This window comes from Oncorhynchus tshawytscha, linkage group LG03 (assembly GCF_018296145.1).
Source record: "Oncorhynchus tshawytscha isolate Ot180627B linkage group LG03, Otsh_v2.0, whole genome shotgun sequence".
NCBI lineage: Eukaryota > Metazoa > Chordata > Actinopteri > Salmoniformes > Salmonidae > Oncorhynchus > Oncorhynchus tshawytscha.
This window is the reverse complement of record NC_056431.1, coordinates 56,315,615-56,327,693: the sequence shown is the minus strand read 5'-3', so window position 1 is coordinate 56,327,693 and position 12,079 is coordinate 56,315,615. Positions and strand designations below refer to the sequence as shown.

At 46.9% G+C, this 12,079-nt stretch overlaps 1 pseudogene; it reads left to right on the top strand.

The window, feature by feature from the left end:
• Window positions 1-3,465: 3,465 nt before the first annotated feature.
• The window catches only part of LOC112224321, a 78,248-nt pseudogene continuing 69,634 nt past the window's right edge, over window positions 3,466-12,079 (top strand).

The window sequence follows — 12,079 nt, the reverse complement described above, 5'->3', positions numbered from 1 at the left end:
TATCCATCCCTTTCATGTTATTTTTGGGTTGTTGTTGTTTTGTACAGTATATATCTCTCAAAAGCATCAATTGCTTAGTGCAAAACAGATTGGGTTTCATTTTGCTTAATAATCTTTACAGGCAATACTTTTTGGTTATGTGTGATCCAAGCTAATGTTATTAAGCCAGCACTCTCATTACCCAGAAAGCATCAGTCTAATAACCCCCTATGGCCACTACCAAATGCTCCAACAAAACTGCCAAAAAAACCACAGGCACATGTCTGATTCGCTGGAGGTTGTCTATTTGACTGGGTTTGAGATTCTGTTCTGCCCAGGGATAGCAGATCAGATCTGTACAGTGGTCTCAATTTCAATGATCATTTGAAATATGACTCACGGTAGCCTATATATTTGACATGCTGAAGTTATGCCAATGTTCAAAGAAATTAAATGTTATGTTGTTTTGATAGACAGAAATTAATATTAAGTTATAACAGGTATTCTTTAGGTACTGAACATATTCAAGTAGCTATAGTATACTCAATTATTGTACTTATTTATCTGATGCTCTCATATCATTGAGAGGCAATACTTTTAATATCACAGTTTCAAACACTAAATGCATCAACTCACCACAGATAATATTCATAGTGAATTAAACATTTAATGTAAACCTACTGAAGCGTTGTGTTTGCCCAGAGGCTCCTACAATAGCTTGACCTTGAAACCCCTGGCTTTGCTTTCGTTGTCCTTGTTTACTGTGATTGGACCTTGGCCTGAGGTGACTGTATTTAGTACGTGTATGTGATTCCTGCTGGGATTGAACCCACAACTTTGGCAGTACTAGGTGTCTTGACCTAGGCAAGGAGAACAGTAGAGGTTTACTAAATCTGTCTCCTGGCCACAGCTTTTAAACTAGATAGCATGTTAAACACTTTTATTTGTAAAATGCCTCTTATTGGATGGATGTCTAAGAAAACAACAATATTTAGATTCACACACAGTGAATGTTTACAAAATGCAATTTAACTTCATAAAATGTTATGCTCCCTTTTATTTTACTCTGTCCTAGATATCCTTCCATGAGGTTCAGTCCCTGTGAGAGGTATATGACTTCTCTGGCCAGTTCACTTGTGGGTTGTTAGATGTAGGGTGTTGAAGTGTTAATTTGATGTTCAAAAATATCCTGTTTTCCCAAGACTCTGAGACTGTGAGTCAGATCTTAGCTCGTCAGGTCCTCTGTCACTGCTACTTGTCAGTCTATCCTCAGTTTTCGGGAATTAATTGCACCACAGAGGTTCTTGGGTCTACAGTGCATTCGGAAAGTATTCATAACCCTTGATTTTTCCACATTTAGTTACGCTACAGCCTTATTCTAAAATAGATTAAATTGCGTTTCCCACCTCATCAATCTACAAACAATATCCCATAATGACAAAGCAAAAATTTTAGAAATTTTGCAAATGTATTACAAATTAAAAACAGAAATATAAAATGTACCTAAGTTTTCAGACCCTTTACTCAGTACTTTGTTGAAGCACTTTTGGCAGCTATTATAGCTTCTAGGGTATGACGCTACAAACTTGGCACACCTATATTTGAGGAGTTTCTCCCATTATTCTCTGCAGATCCTCTCAAGCTCTGTCAGGTTGGATGAGGAGCATCGCTGCACAGCTATATTCAGGTCTCTCCAGAGAAGTTCAATCAGGTTCATGTCTGGGCTCTAGCTGAGCCAGTCAAGGACATTCAGAGACTTGTCCCAAAGCCCCTCCTGTGTTGTCTTGGTTGTGTGCTTAGGGTCGTTGTCTTGTTGGAAGGTGAACCTCCGCCCTAGTTTGAGGTCCTGAGTGCTCTGGAGCAGGTTTTCATCAAGGATCTCTCTGTACTTTGCTTCGTTCATCTTTCCCTCGATCCTGACTAGTCTCCCAATCCCTTCCGCTGAAAAACATCCCCACAGCATGATGCTGCCACCACCATGCTTCACCGTAGGGATGGTGCCAGGTTTCCTCCAGGCGTGAAGCTTGGCATTCAGGCCAAAGAGTTCAATCATCAGACCAGAGAATCTTTTTTCTCATGTTCTGAGAGTCTTTAGGTGCCCTTTGGCAAACTCCAAGTGGGCTGTCATGTGCCTTTTACTGAGGAGTGGCTTCTGTCTGGACACTCTACCATAAATGCCTGATTGGTGGAGTGCTGCAGAGATGGTTGTCCTTCTGGAAGGTTCTCCCATCTCTACAGAGGAACTCTGGAGCTCTGTTCGTAGTTAACATCGGGTTCTTGGTCACCTACCTCACCAAGGCCCTTCTCCTCCAATTGCTCAGTTTGGCCAGGGGACCAGCTCTAGGAAGAGTCTTGGTGGTTCCAAACTTCTTCCATTTAAGAATGATGGAGGCCACTATGTTCTTGGGGACCTTCAATTCTGCAGAAATGTTTTGGTACCCTTCCCCAGATCTGTGCCTCGACACAATCCTGTCTCGCAGCTCTACGAACAATTCCTTCGACCTCATGGCTTGGTTTTTGCTCTGACATGCACTGTCAACCGTGGGAATTTATATTGACAGGTGTGTGCCTTTCCAAATCATGTCCAATCAAATTAATTTACCACAGGTGGACTCCAATCAAATTGTAGTAACATGTCAAGGATGATCGATGGAAACAGGATGCACCTGATCTAAATTTCAGGTGTCATAGAAAATGGGTCTGAATACTTATGTAAATATTCTATTTGTTTTTTATAAATTAGCTAAAGGCTCTGGGTATCACGTTTATGGTAGTTCACTCTTGTGACCAGTTTACTCAAAACATTGATATCAGCTAATTGTCAGCATAAATCTCAAGAAAAGGGGATGAGGCTTGACGGCTAATGTAACATGGAGCATTTGTAGGCTACATACCGGTTGAAATATGAGCGTGTGTAGGCTACACAGGAAGTTTTCAAACTCCTTGACTTTTTCCACATTTTGATGTGTTACAGTCTGAATTTAAAATGGATTAAATTGAGATTGTGTCACTGGCCTACACACAATACCCCGTAATGCCAAAGTGGAATTATTCTAAATTTTTTAATTAATAAAAGATGAAATATTTTGAGTCAGTAAGTATCCAACCCCTTTGGTAAAGCAAACCTAAATAAGTTCAGGAGTAAAAATTTGCTTAACTGTAACGATGTACGCTGGGAGTCGGGAAGCAAGTTCAGGGACTGAATACATTTAATTAATAAATGAACAAAACAAGAAACACAAACAGCGCACCGACATGAAACAGCAACAATGACAACTGGGGAAGAAACCAAAGGGAGTGATATATAAAGGACAGGTAATCAAGGTGGTGATGGAGTCCAGGTGAGTGTCATTATGCGCGTAAAGCTGGTGACAGGTGTGCACCCTAACGAGCAGCCTGGTGACCTAGAGGCCAGAGAGGTAGCACACGTGACAGTACCCCCTCCCCTCTCTGACGCAAGGCTCCAGCTGCAGGACGCGGACCAAGATGACGATCCCGGGGATCAGGAGCGGACCGGTCACCTCTGCTAAGGTGCGGGAACCTGTCGATCCGGCTGAGGTGCAGGAACATGACGACCTAGAGCGCCGGAGAAAGAGAATACGTGACACTACCCCCTCCCCGGCGCGTTCGGATCCCGGGGATCCGTAGCGGACTGGTCGCCTTCGCTGAGGAGCATAAACTCGAAGAACCGGCTGACGAAAGAGCCTGATGAGCCGGCTGAGACCTCCCCGGTTGCCTCGGGTTGAGGCACGGGAACCTGTTCACCCAGCTTAGGCATGGGAGCCTATCCAACCCTGATGAGCCGGCTGAGACCTCCCCGGTTGCCTCGGGTTGAGGCACGGGAACCTGTTCACCCAGCTTAGGCATGGGAGCCTATCCAACCCGCGTATTCATGGGAACCTACAAACCGGCTGAGGCCTCCCAGGTAGCTCCGGCTTGAACACCCGGACCCGACTTCACCCCCAACACAAAAAATATATACACTCCCTGATGCTTCCCTTTGTTATAACAATGTACGCTGAGAGTCGGGAATCAAGTTCAGGGAGTGAATACATTTAATAAATAAATGAAAAAAAAAAAAAGAAACAGAAACAGAGCACTGACATGAAACAGCAACAATGACAACTGGGGAAGAAACCAAAGGCAGTGATATATAAAGGGCAGGTAATCAAGGAGGTGATGGAGTCCAGGTGAGTGCCATTATGCGTGTAACGCTGATGACAGGTGTGCGCCCTAACGATCAGCCTGGTGACCTAGAGGTCGGAGAGGGAGCACATGTGACATTAACAAGTCACATAATATGTTGCATGACCTCACTTTGTTTACAATAATAGAGTTTAACATGATTTTTTAATGAATACCTCATCTCTGTACCCCACACATACAATTACCTCTAATGTCCCTCAGTCGAGCAGTGAATTTCAAACACAGATTCAACCACAAAGACCAGGGAGGGTTTCCAATGCCTCCCAACTGTCACGCCCTGACCCTAGAGAGCCTTTGTATTCTCTATTTTGGTTAGGTCGGGGTGTGACTAGGGTGGGTAATCTAGGTAGTTTTTTTCTATGTTGGCCTGGTATGGTTCCCAATCAGAGGCAGCTGTTTTTCATTGTCTCTATTGGGGATCATATTTAGGCAGCCATTTCCCCACTGTGTTTTGTGGGATCTTGTTTTTGTGTTGTTGCCTGTGAGCACTCCAGAACGTCTCGTTTCATTTGCTCTTTATTGTTTTTGTGCGGTTTGGTTGGCGGAGCCGGGGAGCTGGGGAGTGAACCAGAGCCTGTGTGGGAGTCGATAGAGGAAGGTAATGAGAGATACCGGGAGATGTTTTGGCAAGGAGTATGCTGCAGCGCAGGCGCGCTGAAGAGCGTTTTCTCAGCCCAGCACCATCTGTGCCAGCTCCACGCACCAGGCCACCAGTGCACCTCCCCAGTCTGGTACGTCCTGTGCCTGCTCCCCGCAATCGCCGTGCGAAGCGTGTTATCTGTCCAGTACCATGTGTGCCGGCTCCACGCACCAGGTCTCCAGTGCGCCTCCACAGCCCAGTACGTCCTGTGCCAGCTCCTCGCACTCGCCCTGAAGTGCGTGTCACCAGTCCGGTGCCACCTGTGCCAGCTCAACGCACCAGGCTTCCGGCGACGGTCCCCAGTCCAGAGCTTCCGGCGACGGCCCCCTGTCCAGAGCTTCCGACAATGGTCCCCAGTCCAGAGCTTCCGGTGACGGTCCCCAGTCCAGAGCTTCCGGCGACGGTCCCCAGTCCAGAGCTTCCGGCAACGGTCCCCAGTCCAGAGCTTCCGGTGACGGTCCCCAGTCCAGAGCTCCTGCGATGGTCCACAGTCCGGAACCTCCTACGACGGTCCACAGTCCAGAACCTCCTACGACGGTCCCCAGTCCAGAGCTTCCGGCAGCGGTCCCCAGTCCAGAGCTTCCGGTGACGGTCCCCAGTCCAGAGCTTCCAGTGATGGTTCACAGTCCGGAGCCTCCTGCGACGGTCCACAGTCCGGAACCTCCTACGACGGTCCACAGTCCAGAACCTCCTACGACGGTCCACAGTCCGGAACCTCCTGCGACAGTCCACGGTCCGGAACCTCCTGCGATGGTCCAGAACCTCCAGCTCCATGGCAGGAGCCTTCTTCTGCTTTCCATCAGACACTAGGAGACAAATTCACCTTCCAGCAGGACATTAACCTAAAACACGAGGCCAAATATACATTGGAGTTGCTTACCAAGATAACATTGAATGTTCTTGAGTGGCCTGGTTACAGTTTTGACTTAAATCTGCATTTAGATCTATGGCAAGACTTGAACATGTCTGTCTTCAACCATCAACAACCAACTTGACAGAGCTTAAAGAATTTTAAAAAGAATAATGTACAAATATTGTACAATCCAGGTTTGCAAAGCTCTTAGAGACTAACCCAGAATGACTCACAGCTATAAACCCTGCCAAAGGTGATTCTAACATGTATGGACTCAGGGGTGTGAATACATTTAAATTAGATATTTATGTTTTTCATTTTCAATAAATGTGCAATGGAATTTCAGGCTGTAACAAAACAAATTGTGGAATAAGTCAAGGGCTATGACTACTTTCTGAAGGAACTGCACATGTTCCCAAACCAAGGTCTTCAACCAGCTCTTATTTTTCATCTTGAGTTCAGGATTGACAGGGACATCTAACCCCATGCTGAGGCCCTATAGTCTGCTAATGCCTCTGACTGCTGATGTGTATATTTTCTCCATATGCTGTGGGTGATGGCTGTATAGGGACCAGATCAATACAACACAACTGTTGACACACAGGGTCATATATGTAACATGAAGTCTCTCCTCTCTCTTGAGTGGGACTACAGATCTACATTATACGTATATCCACTGTCTCCAGAGATCTTATCAGATAGATAGATTAACCTGTGGGGGCTCTCTCTGCTTTAATGGATTTACATTCTCATCTAGTGCATATTGGGACACCTAACAAATAGCAGCCATTCAATTTGTGTTATAATTCAGGATATAAATATTAGTTTGATGAAAAGTTGTTGGTCACCATGCACTAAATATGACCACAAAATATATATTTTTTATAATATCAAAGTCTGTGATATTGATGGAATTCTATCGGAGCCTAAATAATAAAATGTCGTGTCCCATAAGGCTCCATACTTGGGCCTATATGGTTCCTGATATGTGTAGATTAAAATGAAAATAATAATAATAATAAAAACTATGACAAGCACTCTGGTCCTTTAGAACAGTTCTGAGATATATTGTATCTTATATACATGTACAGTGCATTCGGAAAGTATTCAGACCCATAGACCCCTGGTATTCAGGCCCTTCTCCCCCAATTGCTCAGTTTGGCTGGTGGCTGTCAATTACATTCTGGGCCACATCCTGACTGATGGCAGTCCATTCTTGCATAATCAATGCTTGGAGTTTGTCATAATTTGTGTAAGGTCTGGGGAGTTTCCTGGAGTTTCCTGGCCATGGACCCAAAATATCGATGTTTTGTTACCCGAGCCAATTAGTTATCACTTTTGCCTTATGGAAAGGTGCTCCATCATGCTGAAAAAGGTATTGTTCGTCACCAAACTGTTCCTGGAAGGTTGGGAGAAGTTGCGCTCGGAGGGTGTGTTGGTACCATTCTTTATTCATGGCTGTGTTCTAAGGCAAAATTGTGAGTGAGCCCACTCCCTTGGCTGAGAAGCAACCCCACACATGAATGGTCACAGGATGCTTTACTGTTGGCATGACACAGGACTGATGGTAGCGCTCACCTTGTCTTCTCCGGACAAGCTTTTATCCGGATGCCCCAAACAATCGGAAAGGGGATTCATCAGAGAAAATGACTTTTCCCCAGTCCTCAGCAGTCCAATCCCTGTACCTTTTGCCGAATATCAGTCTGTCCCTGATGTTTTTCCTGGAGAGAAGTGGCTTCTTTGCTGCCCTTCTTGACACCAGGCCATCCTCCAAAAGTCTTCGCCTCACTGTGCGTGCAGATGCACTCACACCTGCCTGCTGCCATTCTTGAGCAAGCTCTGTATGGTGGTGCCCGATCCCGCAGCTAAATCAACTTTAGGAGAAGGTCCTGGCGCTTGCTGGACTTTCTTGGGCGCCCTGAAGCTTTCTTCACAACAATTGAACCGCTCTCCTTGAAGTTCTTGATGAGCCGATAAATGGTTGATTTAGGTGCAATCTTACTGGCAGCAATATCCTTGCCTGTGAAGCTCTTTTTGTGCAAAGCAATGATGACGGCACGTGTTTCCTTGCAGGTAACCATGGTTGACAGAGGAAGAACAATGATTCCAAGCACCACCCTCCTTTTGAAGCTTCCAGTCCGTTATTCGAACTCAATCAGCATGACAGAGTGATCTCCAGCCTTGTCCTCATCAACACTCACACCTGTGTTAACGAGAGAATCACTGACATGATGTCAGCTGGTCCTTTTGTGGCAGGGCTGAAATGCAGTGGAATTTTTGGGGGGCATTCAGTTCATTTGCATGGCAAAGAGGGACTTTGTAATTAATTGCAATTCATATGATCACTCTTCATAACATTCTGGAGTATATGCAAATTGCCATCATACAAACAGAGGCAGCAGACTTTGTGAAAATTAATATTTGTGTCATTCTCAAAACTTTTGGCCACGACTGTATACTCTGCTCAACAGCCTGGCTTGTGTCGCTGTCTGTCGAAATATGATTCTGATTTGAAATGACATGATAGGTACAACCTTTCATTTGGGGCACAAGAAGGAGCACAAAGAATAAGCATAGCTGCAGACTTCTAGAAAACCTTATTGCTGCCAGATGGAGACAAGCTTCTTCCCAGCACTACTTCTGCTCATAGCAGACATAGGTGGCATAGCAGCATCATATAATCTACTATAATTAATTTATGGTAAAAAAAAATACATCCATTTAATCTGACATCCCGAAATGACAATGTTTTCAACATTGGCTGTAATACAAAAATTGAAGGAATATTCTCAGATATGCCTTTTTGTTCAAATTTGTATTGTGCATTCATAGAATCTCTCTGTTGGGTTCTTCTTCATTCAATGTGTTAATGTTTGATCTCAAGTGTGTCTTAGTTCACACTACAACGTGTTGTTATTCACTACAGATTTAACTGCTTTTTGTTTCATTTCAGCTGTTGTTGTTGATTTTTGTTGTTGTTGGGACATACAGTAGAGTGCTCTCAGTCCCAGATAACTCGAGCTAACATTGTCATTTTGTCAACTGTCCAAGCATAGCCAGTCTGTGCCAGGTCAGTGTAGTGCTCCTCTTTGCCCCCATGTTGTGTGGGCCATGTGGTTCACAGTGTGGCACCTAGGATCATATTTTCCACCTGTGCCTTCAGAGGCCTGCCTGCCGAGACACACACACACACACACACACACACACACACACACACACACACACACACACACACACACACACACACACACACACACACACACACAGCAAAACCCAATATTTACATTTTTATATTGCTGTTGTCAAGCCCCCAGGAAGCAAACAGAGCAGACGACAGGGTCTGTTTGTTCCCTTTGTGCAATTAGACTATGACACTGTCTGTCTGTCTCTGTCTGTCCCAAATGGAACACTATGCCCTATATAGTATACTACTTTTGACCCGTGTCCAATTGACCAGGCCATTGGACTGGTCAAAAGTAGTGCACCATATATGGCATAGGGTTCCATTTGGGACAGACACCATTTCTATCTGTCCCTCTTGTAATACGGAGGGGTCACACACGTTCTGAACCCTCGCTGTGGTTACTGTACTCACTGTACCGTTCAGCTAATTAACTTTGACTGCCATAAATTGTAGAGCAAATATGGGCAGAAATTAGTCCTTTCAATCTGTCATGTGCACTTCCCACAATTATGGCGTATTGTGTTGAATCGGTGGATGAAACTACACACAATAGTATTTCTGGTAATTGCAGTCCATCACTCTAAGCATTTCTATCACCACACACACATGCCTTACAGTGAACAGCACAGGTTTTAACTAGGGCTGTCAAATGTTATTTAAAAAATAATTGAGTGAAACGCAGGATTTGCTGTGATTCATCGCGATTCATCGCAAATTCTGAATTTGCTCAAATTAAGCTGTAACTTAAGACTTTTTCATACAATTTTTTTTACTAGAATATTGATGTTGATTTTGTCTAATGTAACTTTTAGCAAAATTAGGCAAATTGAAAAAGCACATTTTCTTTAACCTCATGTCGACTTGTTTTAACATTGCATTGTTATTTTTAGCTGTATAGATTATGTATTTGGTATGTTTTCAGTGTATTTTGAATGATTTCAGACAATGTGATTAATCACAAGAAAAAAAAGGCGGCGGCGCCCCACGTTTCCTCTGCACGCCGGAACCAGTCGTCCACCGCAGGAGCCTCGGTCTGACTCTGATGCCAAGGAGCCAGAACCCGGCTGATACCCCAATACACACTGGAAGGGGGAGAGGTTAGTGGAGGAGTGGCGGAGCGAGTTCTGGGCCATCTCTGCCCAGGGCACGAACGCTGCCCACTCCCCCGGCCGGTCCTGGCAATAGGACCTCAGAAACCTACCCACATCCTGGTTAACTCTCTCCACCTGCCCGTTACTCTCGGGGTGAAAACCTGAGGTAAGGCTGATCGAGACCCCCAGACGTTCCATGAACGCCCTCCAGACCCTCGAAGTGAACTGGGGACCCCAATCAGACACTATATACTCAGGCACCCCGTAGTGCCGGAAGACATTTGTAAATAAGGCCTCCGCAGTCTGTAGGGCCGTAGGGAGACCGGGCAGAGGAAGGAGACGGCAGGACTTAGAGAAACGATCCACAACAACCAGGATCGTAGTGTTTCCCTGTGATGGGGGAAGATCAGTCAGGAAATCAATCGACAGGTGCGACGATGGCCGTTGTGGAACGGGTAAGGGGTGTAGCTTACCTCTGGGCAGGTGCCTAGGAGCCTTACACTGGGCGCACACCGAGCAGGATGAAACATAAACCCTCACATCCTTAGCCAAAGTGGGCTACCAGTACTTCCCAGTCAGACAGCTCACCGTCTGACCAATGCCTGGATGACCAGAGGAGGGTGACGTGTGGGCCCAATAGATCAGCCGGTCACAGACAGCAGATGGAACATACAGACGCCCAACGGGACACTGGAGTGGAGCGGGCGCTGCACGCAATGCCTGCGTCCAGCTCCCACACTACTGGCGTCACCAGGCAGGAGGCCGGGAGTTTGGGGGTGGGATCCATGGGCCGCTCCTCTGTGTCATACAGCCGGGACAGTGCGTCTGCCTTCACGTTCTGGGAACCTGGTCTGTCCGCCCGGATGTACTCCGGATGTACTCCGCCCTGGTCCGCCCGGATGTACTCCAGATTGCGGTGGTCAGTCCAGATAAGAAAAGGGTGTTTAGCCCCCTCAAGCCAATGTCTCCACGCTTTCAGAGCTTTGAAGACAGCCAACAGCTCCCGGTACCCCACGTCATAGTTTTGCTCTGCCAGGCTGAGCTTCCTCGAGAAGAAGACACAGGGGCGGAGCTTCGGTGGCGTGCCCGAGTACTGAGAGAGCACGGCTCCTATCCCAGCCTCGGATGCGTCCACCACCACTAAGAATGCCAAAGAGGGATCTGGATTGGCCAGCACGGGAGCCGAGGTAAACAGAGCCCCCCGTTGCCATGAAATAGTGGGGTTATGACAAGCTAACCAGGGCAGACCTAGCACCACTGGAAACGCAGGAGAGTCAATGAGAAAGAGACTGATTTTCTCCGTGTGACCCCCCTGCGTCACCATGCCCAGGGGAGCGGTGGTCTCCCTAATCAACCCTGACCCTAATGGTCGACTATCTAATGTGTAAACTGGGAAGTGCATTCCTACAGGAATGATCTGTCTATAAAATTCCCCGCCGCTCCTGAATCGGTGAGCACCTTATGCTGGGAATGCGGGGAAAATTCAGGAAACGTAACGAACAAAAACATTTGTGCAACAGAGGGCTCTGGGTGAGAAGGGTGCCTTCTCACCTGAGGTGACGCCAGAGTGCCCCGCCTGCTGCCTCGACTCCCAGAGGAACCAACCCGGCACCGACAAGCAGTGTGACCTCTGCGGCCACAGATGGTGCACGAGACGGAACCTCTTCCGGTCTCGCTTAGCGCAGCACCTCCCAGCTCCATGGGCATCGGAGTGGTGGTGCTGGGGGATGGAACCGACAGAACCCGATCTGGACGTCCACGGGTAGCCAGCAGGTTATCCAGCCGAATGGACAGGTCCACCAGCTGGTCGAAAGTAAGGGTGGTGACCCTGCAGGCCAACTCTCGACGGACGTTCTCGCGCAAACTGCAGAAATAATGGTCGATCAGGGCACTGCCGTTCCATCCCGCCCTCGCGGCCGGCCAGGGTCCGAAAGTCCAAAACAAACTCCTGTGCGCTCCTCGTCCCCTGCCGCAGGTGGAATAGACGTTCTCGAAATCTCCTTCTCCCCATACGGCGTTAGCCCACTCCAGAGCTCTCCCCGAGAGGCACGAAACGAGGACGGATACCCTCTCCCTTCTCGAGGGAGCCGGGTAAACGGTGCTCAGGTATAAGTCCAGCTGTAACA